Source organism: Colobus angolensis, unplaced genomic scaffold (genome assembly GCF_000951035.1).
Source record: "Colobus angolensis palliatus isolate OR3802 unplaced genomic scaffold, Cang.pa_1.0 Scaffold86, whole genome shotgun sequence".
Lineage (NCBI taxonomy): Eukaryota > Metazoa > Chordata > Mammalia > Primates > Cercopithecidae > Colobus > Colobus angolensis.
In genome coordinates this window covers 771,481-785,117 of record NW_012122487.1, presented here as the reverse complement: position 1 = coordinate 785,117, position 13,637 = coordinate 771,481, and the positions used below count along the sequence as shown (strand labels likewise).

General features: G+C 36.0%; 1 long non-coding RNA gene across 2 annotated transcripts in view; it reads left to right on the top strand.

Annotated features, from left to right (window-relative positions):
• LOC105503432 overlaps window positions 1-2,384 on the top strand; it is a 124,425-nt gene extending 122,041 nt beyond the window's left edge. The window contains exons 1-3 of one of the 2 annotated variants that reach the window (XR_001000477.1): window positions 384-506; window positions 1,932-2,142; window positions 2,236-2,384. This is a non-coding gene — a long non-coding RNA (uncharacterized LOC105503432). Of the gene's footprint in view, window positions 1-383; window positions 507-1,931; window positions 2,143-2,235 lie in introns of those variants that run through there. The other variant, XR_001000476.1, reaches the window with a different exon arrangement.
• Window positions 2,385-13,637: the final 11,253 nt, after the last annotated feature.

The following is a 13,637-nucleotide window of genomic DNA, read 5'->3' as shown; positions in this document are numbered from 1 at the left end:
GGGAGAGGGGGAGAGAGAGAGAGAGAAAGAGAGAGAGAGAGACTCATATTATGGTATGTTCCCTGCCCCACCCCACTTCACTCCTTCTCAACAGGGAGAAAGTACCCAAAGAAAATTATTGCTATGAAGGGCATAGCCAGCTAAATGGGTGTCACTTAGTCTGAAAAATCTCAAAGATGTCAATAAGCCACTTGAGACAACAAGGAACCTGTTTTCCTGTCGTCATTCCTTCTCAGTCTTTGGCTTTGGGAAGGGTAACTTTATGGAAAGATAAGAACCTCTGTGGAGTTAAAAGGTTTATGAACTTTATTTTCTGCAACAAATCAGTGACAGTTGTTCCATAGGCTGATGGTTTTCCCTTTCCCTTTCCTTTTTAACAGCTATATGTCTCATGGTCTAGACTTGGAGCACCAGTAATAAGAAGAATAAAACTTAATCCCTTAAATAGATTCACCATAAGTTAGCTCAGGGCAATTCCAATGCAAGTATAGTCTGTGATCCAACAGGTGGGTGACTGCTGCTGAAATTCACATGTACGATCACTGTGGCCTTTGCTTTTTAGCATACTCTAATCCTTTTGTCCATTTTCATCACACGAACTGCTGAATATAGGATTATTAAATGGATGGGGAGATATTATGAAAATGATTAAAGAAAAAAGTTCTTATTTAGGGGTGCATACCTGCCTATCTGACCATTGTCCTTAGGCAATCAGGATCTTGCTTTAAGAAAAGGTGGGCACTGGAGTCAGGCTGCTGGAGTATTAATCATTATGCTATCATTTTTCATTTGTTTTTTCTCTGTGACATTAGGAAAGTTATGTAAAATTTTGTGCCTCAGTTTCCTCATTCAATATGGGTATAATAACTGTGCCTGTCTTATAGGATTATTGTGAGACCCAAGTGCAATAATATATAGTACACTGTGCCTGGCATCTAGTAAGCATTCATTAAGATGACATGAAGATAACACAGATATATCTTAACAGGTAATTATGATTTTTCTTATTTAAGGCCAGGCATTCCAACTTAATGGAGTTAGGCAAACACAGTAAATTCATTGCTCTTTCCTTTTTATGCTACTTCCTTTTAAGAGGCAGTCAAGTTCCATTTGACTGATTCGGAACTTTTTAGCAATGTATATTATGCTGACTTCACTCTCAAGTGCCCTCGGGGCTATAATTCATCAAGTTAGGTGAGCAAAGAAGTGGGTTGGTGAAAGAGAAATGAGGAAGAACAAGGAAGAAAAAAAAGGGTCATGAGCTTATTCACTGCCAATATTTGTTATATGGAACAATGACCATCCTTCAGAAGTGTTTGTTCTCTACCGTACTGTAGGTATGGAAGAATTATCATTGCTCAATAGCTGTCTCAGTCACTACCTGACAGACTTGGGAGGTCTGGCTATTTCAGGGCGCATTTGACATACGTGATATTTTTGGATTAAAACTTTCATGATGAGTGCCAGTCTGGGTCCGAAATGATTGAAAGCTGTCGCCATCTATAGGCTAGTTGTTTGTAGTAAAATAATTTCCCTTACTGCATTACATTCTTGGTACCGGTTATCTAGCAGAGTTCTTCAGTGGGCTTGAGGCTTAGCAGTAAAGTTAAAACAATAACCAACATCCCAAAGCCAGTGACTCTCAAATCTCAGTGAGGTGGCATAGAACTTTAGCATGAACTTGGGCTTGGGTTCAGCTAGACTTTCATATAAATCCTTGTTTGAAGTTAGTAGCTATGTGATCCTGGGCATTGATATTAAACCTTTATGAGAAAGCTATCTCTGAAATATGGGAAATAAATCTTCCACTTAGGTTGTTGTGAAGATTCAATGAGTTATAAAGATTGTATATACTATAATGATCTATATTATAGATGTTTCATAAATATGATTGCCTTCATTTTATTCTTTCCTTGTCTCATTCTTCCCAGTATCTTACAGACAGCACGTTGAACATTGTGGGATGCATAAGCTATTGAGGCCTTTGAAGCTTTCTGCTACATGGAGGCTAGGGTCAGAGTCAAGATTTATGTTTTGCAGCACACTGGTCAGCTGTTTTTGCAAATCAGGTTAAATGATTTTTACATGAGGCTGAGAGCATGGGAGATACTAATGTGTGTTCCCTAATGAGCTACTGCATAAGTAAGTGCTTTGTAAAATGTCAAGGGCTCTAGGATCATATGGTATTACTGTTACTGTTGTAAGCACTTCTACCTTTTCTTTCTCCTTTTACAGGTTAGGAAATTGAAACACAGAAAGATGAAAAGTGATTTGCCCAAGCCTATAGATAAAAGCAGTGGCAGAAACAGGATTGGAACCTATATCTCTCTACTAATTTTTTTATTATAAAAATAACCTTGTTTCAAAATATTAAGAAGTCACAACATATTGGCATATGTCTTTCTGGTGTATTTTCCTGTGTTGTCACCATTATCATCTCCATCATCATTATATCCATCGTTATCATCATCATCATCATCACCATCACCATCGTCATCATCATTATCATCACCATAGGGAACACATAATGCTTACCTAGTGCCAGATGCTGTCTAGGCATTTTACATGTATTACTGGTAACTCATGTAATCCTTATAACAATCTTATAAGGTGGTTGCTATTTTCCCCATGTTACATATGAAGAGACAGAAGTATAAAGAAGTTGCACAGCTGGTAATTGGCTGGGATTTGAACTTAAGCAGTCTAACCTTAGAGTAACGATTTTAACAACTACGCTATATACATACAAATTTACAAAATAAAACTGGGCTGAGACAATAAAAACAGCAGCTCTCTTTTCATGTTATAATACTTTTTCACTTCATAACACATAGTCACTAATGTTTTAAAGATCAAAACAATGCACATAAAATGTATTGGCTTAAAAAAAAGAGGAAATAGCCACTTACCTCAACCAAACTAACTTGGAGGTAGATTGGATTGATAATGGCAAGGGTGATGGGTAGGTGGGTAGAGGTTGCTCAAAAAGAAACACAAGATATATCCTCTTTTAAGGGTTCTGATGCTTTGCTCAAAGTTATTTTTATTTTTTTAAAAATAAAAAAAATTACTGTACAAAATTCATAGGGTATATAGTGGTGCTTTGATATGTATAATGTATAGTGACCAGATCAGGGTAAATAGCATACCCAGTCATCCTGTAGTGGTGTGGAACACCAGAACTTATTCTTTCTATCTAGCTATAATTTTGTATCCTTTAACAATTCTCTCCCTATCCCTCCCTTCCCCCTACTTTTCTTAGCTTCTAGTATCCTCTGTTCTATTTTTTACTTCTATGAGATCAGCTTTTTTTAGTTTCTGTATGTGAGTGAGAACATGCGGTGTTAGTAGGAAATTTCTGTTCCTATCTTATTTCACTTAACACAGTGTCCTCCAAGAGCATCCATCCAGGATTTTATTGGCTTTTATGGCTTAATAATATTTCATTGTGTATATATACCATATTTTCTTTGTCCATTCATTTTTTGTTGGATGCCTGGGTTGATTCAATAACTTGGCTATTGTGAGTAGTACTGCAATAAACATGGTCTGTAGATATCTCTTTGGTATAATGATTTTCTTTCCTTTGGATAAATTGCTAGTAATGGGATTGCTGAATCATACCATAGTTCTATTTGTAGTTTTTTGAGGAACCTCCATTCTGTCCTCCATAGTGGTTATACTAGTTTATGTTCCCACCAACAGTGTATAAGAATTTCCTTTTTTCCGTATCCCTGCCAGCATTTTTTTTTTTTTTTTGTCTTTTTGACAATAGTCATCCTAACTGGGGTGAGATAATACCTCATTGCGGCTTCAATTCCACATTTTCCTGATGATTAGGGATGTTGAGCATTTTTTCATGTATTTATTGGCCATTTGTATGTATTCTTTTGGGAAATGTCTGTTTAGATCATTTTCCTACTCTTTAATTGGATTTTTTTTTTTTTTTACTGTTGAGATGTTTGAGTCCCTTATATATTCTATATATTAATCCCTTGTCAGCTAAGTAGTTTGCAAATATTTTCTTCCATTCTGTAGTTTGTATTTTCACTCTGTTGATTACTTCCTTTGGTGTACAAAAGCTTTTTGGATTGATATAATCCCATTTGTGTATTTTGTTTGTGTTGCCTGTATTTTTAAGGTATTTTCAGAAAATTTTTGCCCAGACCAAGGTCCTGAAGCATTTCTTCTAGCAATTCTATTTTTCATGTCTTACATTTAGGTTTTTGATCCACTTTGCAATGATGTTTATATACAGTGAGAGATTGGAATCTAGTTTCATTCTTCTGCACATAGATATCCAGTTTCCCCAGCACCATTCATTGAGGAGACTGTCCTTTACCCACTGAGTGTTCTTGATATCTTTGTTAAAAATCAGGTGGTTGTAGATATGTGGATTACTTTCTGGTTTCTCTATTCTGTTCTATTGATCTATGTGTCTGTTTTTATACCAGTACCGTGCTATTTTGGTTACTATAGCTTTGTAGTATACTTTGATGTCTGGTAGTGTGAAAACTCCAGCTTTGTTCTTTTTGCTCAGGATTGCTTTGGCTGTTCAGGGTCTTTTGTGATTCCATATAAATTTTAAGATTTTTTTTCTATTTCTGTGAAGAATGTCATTAGTATTTTGATAGGCATTGCATTGAATCTATAGGTTGCTTTGGGCAGCAGATATCTTTCCATTTGTTTATGTCCTTTTCCATTTCTTTCATCAGTATTTTTTAGTTTTAATTGTAGAGGTGTTTCACCTCCTTGGTTACATTTATTGCTTGGTGGTTTACTGCTTTTGTAGCTAATGTAAATGGAATTGCCTTCTTGATTGCTTTTTCAGCTAGTTCATTGTTCATGTATAGAAATACTACTGATTTTTGTGTACTGATATTGTATTCTGAAACTTTACAGAATTTGTTATCAGCTGAGTTTTTTTGGTAGAGTCATTAGATTTTTCTATATATAAAATCATATCATCTGCAAACAGGGACAATTTGACTTCCTCCTTTCCAATTTGGATGTCCTTTATTTCTTTGTCTTGCCTAATTGCTTGGGCTAGGGCTTCCAATACTGTGTTGAATAAGAATGTTAAGAGTGGGCATCCTTGTCTTGTTTCAGTTCTTAGAGGAAATGCTAGTGTAACTGAGGAGAGAAATGAAAACAGAGCAAAAACTTCAGTAGAAGTTAGGGAGAAATGAGCTTGCACCAAAAGAGGTGAGGGATGGAACTGAGGGAGGTCTCGAGCGGTAAGAGAGGCCAAAGAGCTGGCACGTACTACTATTAGGATGGCCAAGGATCCAGAAGTAATGATGAGAAGATGGATTAAAAAAACCCTGAAGTTGTTTAACTTGAAGAAGAAGACAGTCAGAGAGAAGTGAGGGCTTACTTTTAAAGTTTAAAGGCTGTTATGTGGCAAAGGGATTAGATTTACCTGTGTTGTTCTAGAGGACAGAAATAGGTCAAATGTATGCAAATAGAGTGAGGAAGATTTAAAACAAATGGACAGGACCTTCTAAAATCAACTACAATGACCGTAAGCAACAACAATGGAAAGGACTATTTTTGCAATTGTGTAATTCTTGTTCCATATAGATAGATGTGTAAGCAGAGGCTGAATAACCATTTACTGAAAGTGTAACTAGAAACAAAGCAAATTGCAGACAATAAATATTGTATTAGTTCCCATTTTGTAAAACTTATTCAGGTATCATATGCATAGACAAATACACCAAACTGATGAACATTTGCCTTGTATAATCTTTTTTCAGTTTTTTTATGAACATGTATTACTCAAACAATTTAGAACAATCAGCAATATATATGTTTTTAAGGTTAGGAAGATTAATTGTATTTTCTGAGGTCACAGCTAAAAGCCAAGATTTTAACCCATTTCTATTTGATGTAAAGTCTGGTCTTTTTTCAGGAAACCATAATCCCACATTTTAAGGGGTTAAGAAAGGAATGGGTAGACAAAATGTGGAGGTAGTGGGTACAGAATACAAAGTTTCAAGAGATTAGAAGCTTCTAAAGTAACAAACAGCCAATTTGTGGAGTGTCACTGGAAAGTGACAAAGAGGACAGTTAAGTTAGTTGGAACTGAATTGAGACCAGACAGAGCTGTGGGACAAGTCAGGGTGTGGTCATTCTGGTAAGCAGCAGATGCAGAATCAAGACAGAGTTGTTTCTCCTTCTCTCTCTCTCTCTCTCTCTCTTTAATTGTAACACCTTTTATAACAAACAAATATTATGCTTATTTCTGTCTTTAAATTTTTTTCAGCAATTTCTCATCACTTAACCTCTATTTAAAAAAAAAAAAAAACCTAACTTTTCTCTTGTTTTTCTAGTTAAGCTATCATTCATATTTATTATGTGGAACTAGAGGTAGTCCTGGCTACTTGGGTACAGAGTGGAGTCTAGCCATGTCATGGCCAGAAGTGGTCTCAGCTAAGTTAGAATGTGATACCATTATTTACACAAGGGTGGCCTGCCTTCAAGATGGGGTGAGGTGTTTTATGACCACAGGCTTTATGAGTTATAGCTATAAAGCAATCAATCTTTTAAAGCAAACACACCACAATGTCTACATGCAAATGAGAACCGTCCTTCAGGGCTGTGACCTTGGGAAACTTTTCACATATACTAGCATAAAACGTATTTAAACTCTTCACTGAAAATATCATTCAGACCTAGTTTCTCTCTCAGTCTCTCTCTCTGTTTCTCGCTCACATGTACATGCATGCACGCACGTGTGTGTGCACACACATATGCTCACATCATTTTAAGATACATCTCATTGTTAACCAAAACCGTTTTATCTTGCTTGATAACCAATTTTATTTATTAGATGACTTGGCTGTAAATGCCTTTGGCTCTCAGGAAAATAAAATCTATCATTAAAAGATACCGTTACCACTGAAGAAGTAAAAAAAGAATGGGCTACTGACTCTGAAGATCATACCCAAAGTAGAGCTGCAAAGATATTTGGAATATCGGTAATATCCAATAAAGAATAACATTCATGCTATTTTGAGGAGATGTTTAAATGTCGAATTATTGAAATATTTATAAAATAAAAATAAGCCAACTCTACTTCATATTCCAACTTGTGTATGACACTTCTTAGGTTATCATTTCATTCCAAATTTATGGTCACTACCCTACTGTCATTCCTCACTAACCACGTGATCAATAGTTCAAAAGCAGCCACTCGCAGAGGTAAGCAAGACATACGGTAAATACTGCGTTGACAAAAGTATGCAGAAGCAGTCATATTTATACAGTAGTGGAGGAAATGTAAATTGGACAAACGTTTTGGAAGATTAGTTGAGAATGTCAAAAATCAAAACACACTTTCTGTTTTATTCGGCAATTATGAGTCCTTTGTTTTACAGATATGATCACAAATATATACAAACATGTATGCACAATTATGTTAATTGTGGTATTGTGCTAGGAAAATACTAAAAATAAACCAAATGTTCATCAATAGGGAAATTGTTCAATAAATTATAGTATATCTAAAAATAGAATAATACATGACAACTGAAAAAATAAAATAGTTGATATAAGCAGATATTCCAGGATCTGCCAGACACATTGTTAAATGAAAAATCTAGATATAAAACTGTTTATAGTTCTCTTTCATACGATAGCCAAAGAAAATTCAGAAAAAACTATTTACAGTTGATCCTTGAATAATGCAGCAGTTAGGGACAGCAGCTTCCTGCACAGTCAAGAACTGCATATAACTTTTGACTCCCCTGAAACTTTACTAATAGCCTACTGTTGACTAGAAGCCTTACCAATAACATAAAGAGTCGATTAACACTGGAAAAGGAAGGGTTGGTCTTAGTGTCTCAGGAGTGGCAAAGGCGGAAGAAAAGCCACCTATAAATGAACCCTTGAAGTTCAAACCTGCGTCTTTCCAGGGCAACCATACATCTATGTGCATATTCATGATGAACAGGTGAAAGGGTACATAAGAAAATGTGATGGTAGTTTCCTTTGGAGAATAAAATGAGAGGTCTGTTATAGGTGAGAAAATAATTTTTTATTATATATTCTCTTGTAGGTTTCTTTTTGTCCATGTATATGTATTCTTTTCAAAATAATAAAAACAATAAAAAAGATTAAAATATACAAGGGAGAATGCATTGGCCAAGGTTTAGTTGAGAGCAAAGTTTGCTTATATTTCGAAAGAGGTGAACTGAGCTTTTCCTTTCGCTCTTTGGGTATACTTGAATGGGGATGGAGTGAGTGAATTCTAAGGAGTGTCGGGAACAGTGATTAAATCAGAAGGTGGGGAGGTGTCTGTCACAAGCTTATTTGTAGGTGAAGTATTAAGACTAGAAGAATGACATTGTGCATCAAATCTTTTACATTGTTTGATCTCTTTTACTTAAAAACACAACGAGATACTCTTTTGTTGTTTGATAGATGACCAATTAGTAGCCAGTTGGGGCTAAATATTTTCTTTTTTTGTTGTTTTTCTTTTCTTTTCTTTCTTTTCTTTTCTTTATTTTATTTTATTTTTATTTTTTGAGATGTAGTCTCACTCTGTCACCCAGGCTGGAGTGCAGTGGCATGATCTCGGCTCACTGCAACCTCTGCTACGTTAAAGCAATTCTCCTGCCTCAGCCTCCCAAGTAGCTGGGATTACAGGCACCTGCTACCATGCTCGGCTAATTTTTGTAGTTTTGGTAGAGACGGTGTTTCGCCATCTTGGCAAGGCTGGTCTTAAACTCCTGACCCTGTGATCCACCTGCCTCGGTCTCCCAAAGTGCTGGGATTACAGGCATGAGCCACTGCGCCCGGCCTAAATGTTTTGTTTACAAGCAAGGTAAGTATGCCTAGATGCATTGCTTCTTAGTAATTTTTGAGGATGGATTAGTTTCATTAAATTGCTTCCCTTTCTCACAGCTGGTGAATTAGAAAGATACCGAGTTTACAAGAGCTTTAATGAGAAAATGATGGTCATTTTTTAACAGAGGATGGTTTGGGTGAGCATTTTTGTGTTTTTAGAGGGGAACATTGAGGGCAATCAGTGTTCTACCTGTGTCCACTGAGGATCTCCGGGCAGGGTAAAAGGAAGGCAGGGATGAGAGTGAGGGAGGGAGACAGGAGGGTCCCAAGTACCAACTTTGGCTTAACAAGGATGATTACTAGAAGGGAAAGATTGTGGATTCACTGATGAGATGTTGAACCATGAAAACTCTAATTGCAGAACTCACTTCAAACTGAATTGAGTTGGCTTTCAGTAGCAGAAGCCCGTTGTCTACTTCTCTAGTACTGAAGTGAATGCAAATTTCTCAATGTAAGAAAAGTGAAATAACAGTGAAATAACAGTGTGGGTTCCAGGGTCAGATAACTGGGTGCATAAAAAGGGTAAGGATGCTACAACTGGTTAGCCCTGTGTGAATTATTTAATCCTTCCATGTCTCATTCCCCTCATCTGGAAAATGCTGATCATACTAACTCATGAGATGTGTGCACAGAGTAGATATAATATTGAAACATTTCTGATACCTATGCATTTTATTGGATCAATATATATTTTGAAATAAATGATCAACTTTTTATTAATGAAGCTTTAGTACTTATTTCATAACATGAGATTGTTTACTTCTAATTTACTATTTAGTATTATCTAATACTATTTAATATTTACTATTTAGTATTGTCTAATACTATTTAGGATTTACTATTTAGTATTGTCATTATTATTGTTGCTGTTATACTGCTACTACTGCTGTTGCTATCAACTGTTCATGAAGTACCTAATATGCTCTAAGCCTTGCGCTAGGTGTTGTATATGAAGTATTTCTAAAGCTAAAAACCATCTAAGATGGCTCAGTCTAGCCCATTTTGTAGATGAAGACGGAAGCCAAGAGAGTTGAAATAAAGAGTAAAGTTGAGATTTGACTTTGTCTTCCAAATAACTAGAAGCATAAAGCAAAGTGACAGGGAGGGGCATTAGTTTGGCCCTTAGGCTGCAGAGCCTGTGACCACAGAGTCCTATATAGTCCAGTGGTGAATTATATTTGGGAATGTGGCAGACCATATGGCTAAGGCATTGTTAGACATGAGCTGGAGAGAGGCAGATATATGGTTATGGACTGAGTTGAGAGATGCCATGGAAAGGAGGAAGAAGAGCCTGGGAGTTAGAGCAACTTCACTTATGGGGAGAGAAGCTTATGGGGAGATAAGCTTTACTTCACTTATGGGGAGATAAGCTTCACTTATGGGGAGACAAATAAGGAAGGAGGGATCTCTAGAGGATGTGTATTATGCCTGGTACTTTCATTGTTCTTTTTCCTTATTCTTCTTTATTCTTTTCATTATTTTAACTAGGTTAGATGTTAAATATTTCCTGTTTAGTTAGACTTCCTTTTCTAATTATAAGACTAAACACTAAGATTCATTTGTAGATATAATTATTAGAGAATTTTGATAAAATTTCCAAACAGTGTTCCCTGTGTTTATCATCATGTTCCCTGCCATTATTACTTTACAGTTTGACCTGGAATTACTCCAATTAATCTTGGAGTTTCAGGAGAGACATTGTGCTCAGGGTATACGAGAAGAGAAAGTTTAGAAAGCCAAGGACTTCCCTGTCTAGTTTCTAGCTCAGAAAAGCAAAGATATTCTACTTTCATATGTATCATAATTGGAGCTGAGTTGACTTTCAAAGCAGATAATTTTTCTCTTTTATCCCCAATAAATAATAGTGCTTAGAGCAATGAGTGTTGCTGGTAACAGATTCCACCAATGGGTGTGGTATGAAGTTGAGCATTTGTGGACTGTGCAGCTTCTGCTATTGTCTACAGCATTTCCTCTCTTGTCTCGGAGGTTCATACTTTCTCAGGCAAGGACACTTTTAACTCCAGATAAATGTCTGAGTTTTCTCACTCCAAGGATAAGAAGGTGGGGGTGATGGAGTGGTGGTGGTAGTTGTGGAGTTGTCTTCCTGGCAGGGATTTCCTTGTGGGGGAAAGTCTGTCTTTAGAAAAGAAATGTAAACTGGGGGGCAAGTAGTCTCATCAGTTAAATGATTTTCTTGTTGATATAAGGTGAGGAAAAGAAGAATAACTTTTGGGAAAAGTAACTGTGAGAATATAAGGGAAGAAGAAAAATAAGGGGTTGAACATTGAGGAAGACTTATGAGAGAGATGAAGTATAAAGGCAGATAATTTGTTCTTTCAATTTGGCATGGGGACAGTAAAAAAATTTTTTCCTACTAAACCAATAAAGCTCATGTGTTTTTTCTGCTCTGGGAGCACCAATTATATTGAGCCTCTAAATAAAGAAACTTGACTTCCACAAGTGTTCTAAATCCCATCTCGTAGTGAGAGTCCTGAAAATTGCAATAGCTAGAGTCAATATTTGGAGTATAGGCATAAGAGGTGGTGTCTCAAATAAGATTAAGGCCTGCTCTTGGCATCTTCTATTATTGATATTGTTTCTCTGTAAATATTGTTTGGTATCACGTTAGACAAAACTGCGTCATCTTTGAGAAAAACTCAGTCTAAACAATGGAAAAAAAATGTATAGCTGCACATTTTATTTGCATATAACAAACCCAAAGGATGCTTTAGATACTAACAGGAGCCTGTCCTTTACTCCAACCCCTTAGTATTATGATAAATGTGGTCTGGGGAAGTGCTTGATCTGGGTTGTTCAGTTTGTGTTTTTGTTTCTTTCCATCATTCAGGTTTTGAGTCACCTGTTGGTCTGTGTCAGTGTCAGAGCACTGGGTCACATCCTGCATTGTCCAGATTTTATTGGTCCCTTTCTTTAATTAAAGCTGATTTTCCACTTAAAGAGAATTCTGTCTCCTTCTGCAATTGTTCAAAGTCTAGCATCTCAAATGCAGACTCTAAAGTATATGTATATGTAAAGTGTATATGCTATTTATCTTCTAAACTTTGAATTCTCTAGAAATGCAATATGCCAGAGGTGTGATTCCTCTGTTATTCAAGAGTGATTTGCAAATTGTCTCAGCCAATGTGCCTACACAAGTTGTTTGTAACTCAGGGTGTAATGGGAAATGCTTTAAGTGGCTTTTGATGGAAAAACAGACAAACAAGCAAACAAACAATCAGTGTCCTCCTAAGACTTATACAGTCCTTCAAACCTTTTAGGCTATTCCTGAGTCTCATGTTGCACCCATACAGACTGTTTAGCCATATTCAACATCATCCTCTTGCTATTTTGTTAAGATTTGGCTGTTTTTTTTTTAAATGTAAATGTGTGATCACACACACACACACACAGACAATGATGTGTAACTCATAAACATGAAAAGTAAAAATTTGAATTTTAACTGAAGAAAAATCAGCATTATTCATAAAAACTAGTAAGATATTTCTAAAAGTGGAAATTTATGCAGAAAATTGATTTTTAAGCCCTTACTAAATGCCAGGAACATTTTACCAGCATTTTCTTATTTAAGTTTTAAACAACTTTGAGAGATAGAGATGTCTTACCTTATAGATGAGGCAACTGGGGTTCTGAAATGTGAAATAACTTGCAAAGGCTATGGTTAAGTGCAGGGCCAGCCAGGTGTCTGGTGTCTCTGACATCTGAGATCACATACTCTATTCTGGGCTTCAATTAATTTGCAGCTACTTGTTGCATTAAATTCACAATCCTGCTTTCATCATAATAAAAACAATAATAATCATACAACACAACTATTTTCAGTGAGCTGTGGCTAAGGCCATTTGATTCAGAGTCAAAACCTTCTATTTGTATAGTATTTTACATTGTCAAAATCTAATAAGCATAGTTTTCATATCTGATGTAAACCAAGCTGATCTCTCTCCATTTGATATAGTGACATATCAAATTGTTACTTTCATATATTTTAGTCACCCTCCATGTAGACATATGATAGATCATTCTCTATGTTTTAGAAAGTAAAGAATTTAAAATTACTTTTGAAATATTTCTTCTCCATAAACAAAAAGTGATTAGATGTCCCTTTTAAATGCAACAGCATCCTAATGAGAGAGTAGAGATGAGAATTCACATTCATAACAAAGAGTTTATTGTCTTTCCTAGTATACCATACTACCTGGTAGTTAATCTGTCTAAAGACATGCTTCTCATCTAATAATAGTCCTATTAATAATGTAAAGTAGCTTTAGATATGCCAAGCTGTTACTGGCTGGGGAACTAAAAAAGCTTCCAGAGTTATATCTAGAAAGTCTTTGGGGTTTCTTAATGTTATGTGATTAGCAACTGAAACTGTGACAGGAAGGAAGTCAGCATGAATTGAGCATCTACTATTTTCCAGATTTATCATTAGGCACATTACTTATAATAACTTTATGAAGCTGATATTAACTTAACAGTGGATAACAAGATAGATAAATTAGTAATTTACCTCTAGTGGTGCAGACAGCAGGATTTGAATCTAGTCTGTCCAACACCAAAGCCTCCATACTTTTCATTACCCTGCATCCATCTAGTTTAAAAAACAAATATACTTGCACCCACAATCCCAGCTACTTGGGAAGTTGAGGCCAGAGGATCACGTGAGCCCAGAAGTTCAAGGTTGCAGTGAGTTATGAGCACTCAACTGCACTCCAGCCTGGGTGATAGACAGACCCCATGTCAAAAAAAAAAAAAAAAAAAAAAAAAAA